The sequence below is a fragment of the Corapipo altera genome, unplaced genomic scaffold (genome assembly GCF_003945725.1).
Source record: "Corapipo altera isolate COAL_440 unplaced genomic scaffold, ASM394572v1 0, whole genome shotgun sequence".
Lineage (NCBI taxonomy): Eukaryota > Metazoa > Chordata > Aves > Passeriformes > Pipridae > Corapipo > Corapipo altera.
In genome coordinates, this window is record NW_020884872.1 from 76,595,107 (window position 1) to 76,602,781 (window position 7,675).

At 36.7% G+C, this 7,675-nt stretch overlaps 1 long non-coding RNA gene across 1 annotated transcript; it reads right to left on the reverse strand.

Moving 5' to 3' along the window:
• Positions 1 to 207: 207 nt before the first annotated feature.
• Positions 208 to 4,378, reverse strand: LOC113946990. Its single transcript, XR_003527612.1, has 3 exons — positions 4,274 to 4,378; positions 3,333 to 3,436; positions 208 to 265 (listed from the first exon to the last, which is right to left on the reverse strand). It is a non-coding gene; the product is annotated as an uncharacterized LOC113946990 (long non-coding RNA).
• Between the last annotated feature and the right edge of the window lie 3,297 nt (positions 4,379 to 7,675).

Below are 7,675 nucleotides of genomic sequence, written 5' to 3' on the forward strand. Positions count from 1 at the left end.
TACACCAGTTTCGGAATCATTGGTAAAGGCTAGAAATGCATGCATGAAAATCAAGCTGATATTTCTGAAATCTAATAGGAAGATTTTTTAAGAGTGTTAAAATCGCTAAGTTTAAATCCATTTGATAAGGGTCAAACATACAAGAGAGTGAAGGCATTGTTACCTTTTTTCTGAATCCAGGACAAGTTGGATGTAAATGATCTTGTTGGCCTTAAGAGTAGTCTTCTAACTAATAAAAGAGAGGATTAGGTAGTCTGATGTCAGCCTAAGAAAGCCAGAGCAGAACTGAGACAATGAGACAAGTGGTCAAGAATGTCTAGAGAAAATATGACTTAAAATTAAAAACACATGGGAGTTGTAAACAGAAACATACTGCAGTTTTTTTCTCTTTCAATATGAAAATCAAAATAATTTCTCTAAATTATTAGCGAGTTTTCTAGCCTTTAAAATATAACATTCCATGTGTGTAAGTTCTAGGCTAGTCTTCTCTTTTTTTTTCTTTTTAAGAGGTACTGAAGGAAATGATTCAAGGCTAAAAAGTAATGGTGATTACTACAAGTCATCATGATTTGATTATGCTTCTGTGGAAACCAATAATACATTCTCTGGTGCATACCAGCAGCTAGTTTCACAGGCATACAGATAATTATGGGCTTAGTCAGCTGGTAAATAGAAACTAAAGAGAAAAATGTGAATAATTATTGGGAACTACTTAAGAACACTTACCAGTTCCTTAAAATACATGGTTCCTTGAAGACTTGTGGATTATTTACAATTATTTTCAGAGAATGAACATGTGTACATATATTCCAATCAAAATACTCAATTGTTCACTCTAGTAATACCTTTGAACTTCAATCTAAATTTTTTCAGCTTTCACATTTTCTGCTAGAGTGGAAACTCCACTATTATGTGTATCTTCCCTATAGCTGTGATGTAATTATCTATTTTTGTTCTTGTTGAACTAATCTGTTGAGCTCCTCAGGTGTTTCATCCTAAGGCTTTGTTCAACCCTTTAATAAGCCTTGTTGCACTCCTCTGAGTCCTCTAGTCCACCAAGCTGTTCCATATGAGAAATGTAATTCCCTTGGCCATGAGTAATAACAGAATTAATACATGTAGGGTTCACATTAACCGTTTAGGCTGTTGCAAGAGAATGGGCACTCATATTCAGAAGATCATTCACTAGTATTTTTGTGTCTTTTCAAGCATCACTCTTTCCCGTGAAAGTTTTCTGTCTGCTGCTATGAGAGATATTCCAATATTTGGTTTTATTGAAACTCATAAATCCATAAATGCACATATATATATATACATATATATACATATATATGTATATATATATATGTGCATACTAAGTTAATAATTTTTTAAAAAAATCTCTGATTTTCCACATCTGTTTGAATTCCTCCTACCCAAAACCACCCCTCTTTGATGCTATCTGTATGGTAAAACCCCCATTTTTTGTTTGACAATGATTTTGATTTTTCAACAATAGCTGACATAAGCTTTAAATTATAGTCTGAATCACTTTTACTCCTTCAGAGTTCTCCTAATTGATTAAGACTTATTATTTACAATCCTTTTTTGAAATATACTGTTGAACTAATGTTTAATCCTAATGATATGCAGCACACTAACTTTGTGTTGCTCAAGTTTCTTAACCCTAAGTTGTGTGATATTGAATACATTACAGATTTCTATTGCATTATCACTTGTGCATCTGTCAGATAAACTTGTATTCACATAGAATTGAAGTTAGTTCGGCAATACCTATTTCTCAAAACTATGTCGGAAGTAGCATTCATTACATTAACATCTTATTAGCAGCCAGATACTCAGTTTCTGAAACAACACAACAACCATTGACATTTTCAAATTCAATCAATAGACAGGAATTGGGAGCTCATCGTTGGAAGTCTCTAAATTCTAGATGTGAGGTTAGATTAGATGATTGGAGTTAGCCCTCATCAGCTTAAAAGAATCAGGTTAAGAACAGTTGCTGTCAGTCTATGAACAGTTTTAAAATCATTGAGTAGACAAAAAAACCCCTCACACCAGGATACACTGAGCATACAAATTATCATTGTTGGATCTTATCAGCAGTTAGTTACCACAAGAAAAAGACTCTTTCAGGTAACTGAGGAACTTTAAAAAAAAAATTAAAAAAATCACAGTTGATTTTCAATGGGTCTTGTATCTTTATTGTACCATACATTTAATGTGCTGCAGTCAAATTAAGTGATGCTTATTAAGCAATACAAGAAACAGTCTTTAACAGGAGAGCAAAAGTGCTGTGCCACATCCCATGAAAATCCTCTGGATTTTCCCATAGCAGGATACACTGATTACAAGCATAAACCAAGGTTCATTTCACCAGCAGTCAGAGTGATTTCCAGGCATTTGTTCATCTGATGCATTCTAATGCAGTGCTATGCTATCCCTTGGTCTCAGTACATTTGATAATTGCTCTATTACATTGTAGAATATTAAATCTAACATTTTAACGCAAATTTAAATTTTCCCAAGAATAAGCATCTTCTGTGCAACCTAAAAGCAACAAACTTTCTATTCAAACTGTTCATTTGAACCTTTGATTCCAGTGACCATTTAAACACACATTTTAATCCATTTTTAAAGTTAAATTATACTTTTTGAACATATTTCTGGCTTAAGAGTTGTTTTTTTTCCCAACTGAATGCATCTATTGGACTGGAAAAATTCATTCCTTACGGGCACTTTAGTCTTTGAATCCTTTGTCTATCAGTAAGCAAGAGAGTGTCTCCTGGATTTTCTTTAATTTCACTTTCTTACTGAAATTATAAATTTCAGTGGCAATTCAGATCTAATATTTCCAGAGCTGGCTAAATCTTGATCTGATGTGAATATACGCTGGTATAAGAAATTGGTCACTTTCCTCTATATATTCTTCCTGATAAATTTGTCTTTGATCCTATCAAGACTTTTAAAGCTTTAACATCTGTTAAAGAACTTCTGCAGAAAGCAATCTGAAATTACATATTAAGGAAAATTATTAGACTTTTTCCTAATTATGGTTTGAGGCTCATTTAAAAAGCATCAGGGGAATGAGGCATTTTAAAATGAGAGGTATCATAGCACTGAAAGGCTGTATTTCTGCCTGCTAGAGATTCAGTTGTGATTTCAGTGAACTCTTGTGGTAAGTTACAAGATGTTTTGTATGTATCAAAGGGACAGAGACCCCAGGCTAAACATTTAGGAGCAAAGCCTGTAGGAGGAATTGTGTATGTAGCATGAGAATGTGCCTTGACATTTAGTGCATGGTTTTAAAAAAATCAAAGTGCTTATCTAACCTGAGATTCTTCAAGGAACAACCTCTTCAGAAAAGAGACGTCTCCTGAAGTCCAGTTATGGGATGCACAGTGCCAAAAGCTGCAGGAGTAGTATCTGTAGGTGTCTGAGAGAATCATTATGGAAATATATAGTTTTATCATGCGAATTTTTTTTTGCTTAAAACATATTTCATCACAAAAAAACCCCAAACCAAAACAACCATGTTTATAATTCATGGTTGACACTTCATGACTCTATCCATTTTGGTTTTAGAGACTGATGTCTAACACTAGTCCAATTATTAAAAGCTAAACATAATTTTGACATACAGACTGGTTTACATCTTCAGATCTTGAAATGACATGGATGGTGTCTAGGTAAAAATATATTGATTTTATTTATTTTCTCAGATACAATAGAATGCTCAAGGTGTATGCTGTATTTTCAATATTATTTTCTTTCATCATCCTATTTTCTTTGGCACGAGAATTCTTTTTGTTGTTGAGGTTGGGTTTTTTCACTGTATAAAATTTCATTTCTATATTCTGAGTTACTGTTTTTCCCAACTTCAGCTATGTTTTTTTTCTTACATATAGTTTGCAGTTTGCAATCTCAGACTATCTTTGAAAAGAGAGTTTCAAATGGAGATGACTCTTAACTAAAAAGTCATTGCAATATAGTATTTTGGCTTATCTTTTTTAAAACATTTGGAAATAATAGTGATGGTATTGGAATGGACCTGGGAAAAGGAAAAATACAGAGTTCTCCACCCACTTTGAAAGAAACAACGGATATTTTAGGACAAACACAACATACATATGAAAAAGAATTATCCAGCACAATTCATGGCAAATGTTTTTTCCTATCTTAACTACACATAATAAATTTGCAGTCATTTTCTTATCCTAAAAGTCCTTGAAATTAAGTTTTGTTGAAGAAAAGGAGAGGAAAAATGACTTACCTTAGCTCCTTTCCTTAGTACTTAGCTGCATTTCTTTAATTTTCAAATATGTAAGGCTTATTCCAATCTCTGCAGCTGTTAGTCTAATTGGATGATTTCCTGTTTGAAATGCAGAATAATTTAAAGTGACTAGCAGTTGTTCAGGGATCCTCCCTTTCTAGGGCATAACTTAATCTGACATATTCAATGCTCATCAGAGATTCAACATCTTTTCAAACTGATTGCTGCTTCCTCCATCACACTCCAAGTTCTTTGACTTCCGTTTAAGTGCTACAATTTAGAGTTTGATTATTCAAATGAAACTAAGAGGAAAAATCAAGCTTCTTTTTTTTTTTTTTGATTGTGCTTCCTCAAAATGTATACTGCATGCAGTCCTCTGTAGTATTTGCTAGATTTCTCATCCTCTGTGATGCAACAGCAAGCTCTGTATTTAGGGTTTTGCTTTTGTTGAAATTAAGAGTGATAATGTAGGAGACGTCGATGTTGCATATGATTAATATCATCAGAATTTACTTGGTAGAACAAAGTTTAATTTTTTATAAAAATGGGACAACAGTTTCTTTTGAGTCATGAATTTCAATAAAGTGTGAGTTTTGTAAGAAGTGCAAATAATCAAGAAATTATATTTCTTTGAATAACCTTGAAATATAAAAGTTTGTGTCTGATTTAATAGGCCCAAAACTTAATGTTAGTCAGGTCATTTTGAAATCTGAAAATACTGAATGTGTGAGAGAGAATATTCCCTTTGTTAAGACAATTATACAGGCACGTGGCCCTCCAAGGAACTTAATTATATCTGACCCCTGACAAAATGCTGTTTACCATCTGACTTGTTTGATTGTTTTGCTTTATTTTTGTTTGGTTTTGTGTTTGGTTGTTTTTATTCTCTCACTGTATTGTGCATGCCTACAGAATTTTCCTCTTGGTAGGGTAAAGACACCATGTTTTCTTAAAATCCCCTTGAAAACATGAAGATTTTTCTCAAGTAGTTGCTCATTAATGTTAATGAAGAGTTACTCGGCTTAAAACCTATACATGCAGAATAAGGTTTTGAATAGTAGGTAAAGGAAAAAATGTTTGCCACCAGATTATGTAATAAGCTCCAAAAGAGGAAATGAAGTTTCTTCTGCGTGGAAAAGCCTGGGAAGGCTTTTGCTGAGCCATAAGAGGAACAATTCACTTGAGGTTTCGTCTGGAAAACTTTGTCCTTTGTTTGTCCTTTGTAAAATTGTCTGGGACAGGAGCAGTTCACTTAAAAAATGACTCAGAGGAGACAAGATTTTTTCAAGATGTACACTGAATCTCTTAAATTAAAAAAAAGAAACACAATAAAATCAAAATAAATAAATGCATTCTAATGTAAAGCTTGCATATATGCTCATGGTAAAGAAAACCAAAACACTTCTCCAAGGACAATTTCCTAGCTGTTAATGTTTTCTAGCTGGCAACTTGGCAGACTTATGATGAAAAGTGGTAATCCTCTCTTGTTTCAAGTTGTCATTCCCATTTTACCTTGCATTGCTATGAAGCAAGTTTTTCTTTGGAGGTAGAAATGAAAAAGGAGTTCAAAAGGTGTAAATAAAAGCTGCCTGGGGTACAAAATATTCGAGGTGATTTTCTTTGTTTCTGAAGGATACAACATGTTTCAACGCTGGGCCATCAGTGGACAAGTGTCCAAATCAATGTTCTTTGACACTCTGCTCAATTCCCTTCTCACCACACCCAAAATTATGAATGCTTCAGATGAACTGGATTGACAGCTTTATTGGTAACCGGGACTAGTATTTTGCCTTTCAATTTCGTCAAAGATGATAAATGGTATTTTCTTAGGAAGAATTCTTATAAAAGAATTGTTTCTTTTAAATTTTCATCAGTTTCTTTTGAATCTCAAATTTTTTTATAAAGCATATTACAGAAGTGATTGTGCATGGAAAAATCAGTGAGAAGACCTTTCGAGTTAGTTAATGAACACTGCTTTACAGAGTTCTTATTTAGTAAAATTAGATGGTACTGCTTTAATCTGTTTAAAGAACCAATTATCTTGCAACCAAAAATTCCTCCAAGATCATCAAGTCCAACTCTTGATCCAACACCGCTGTGGTTACTTGGCCATGGCACTAAGTGCCACATCCAGTCTCATCTTAAAAACCTCCAGGGTGAAGAATGCACCACCTCACTGGACAGCCCATTCCAATGTCTGATTAATCTCTCTTTAAAAAATATCTTCCTAATATCCAACCTAAACCTCCCCTGGCAGAGCTTAAGACTGTGTCCTCTTGTCCTGTTGCTGGTTGCCTGGGAGAAGAGACCAACCCCCACCTGGCTACAACGTCCTTTCAGGGAATTGTAGAGAGTGAGGAGGTCTCACCTGAGCCTCCTCTTCTCCAGGCTGAATAACCCCAGCTCCCTCAGCCTCTCCTCATAGGACTTGTGCTCCAGTCCCTTCACCAGCCTCGTTCCCCTTCTTTGGACACTCTCCAGCACCTCAATATCCTTCCTGAACTGAGAGGCCCACAACTGGACACAGTACTCCAGATGTGGCCTCACCAGCACTGAGTACTAGGGCAGAATCACTTCCCTGGTCCTGCTGGCCACACCATTCCTGATCCAGGCCAGGATACCATTGGCCTTCTTGGCCACCTGAGCACACTGCTGACTCATGTTCAGCTTCCTTTCAATCCAAACTCCCAGCTCCCTTTCTGCCTGGTTGCTCTCCAGCCACTCTGTGCTCAGCCTGTAGCACTGCCAGGGTTGTTGTGGCCAAAGTGGAGGAGCCGGCACCTGGCCTTGTTGCAGTCAAACTCTCCAGCCTGTCCAGGTCCCTCTGCAGAGCCCTCCTGCCTTCCAGCTGATTGATACTCCCCCCCAACTTGGTGTCATCTGCAAATTTGCTGATGGTACACTCAATCCCCTCATCCAGATCATCAATAAAGATATTAAACAGAACTGGGCCCAACACTGATCCCTGGGGGACACCACTAGTGACCGGCCACCAACTGGATGCAGCACCGTTCACCATCACTCTCTGGGCCCAGCCCTCCAGCCAGTTCCTAACCCAGCACAGAGTGCCCCTGTCCAAGCCATGTGTTGCCAGCTTTTCCGGGAGTATGCTGTGGGAGATGGTGTCAAAACCTTTGCTGAAGCCCAGGGAAACTACACCCACAGCCTCCCCCTCATCACCTGATCATAAAAGGAGATTAGGTTGGTCAGGTAGGACCTGCCCTTCCTAAACCCGTGCTGGCTGGGTCTGATCCCTTGTCCATCCTGTAGGTGAAGTGTAATTGCACTTAAGATAATCTGCTCCATAACCTTGCCAGGCACTGAGGTCAGGTTGATAGGCCTGTAGTTTCCTGGGTCCTCCTTCTGGCCCTTTTTGTGGATCAGTGTGACATTTGCCAACTT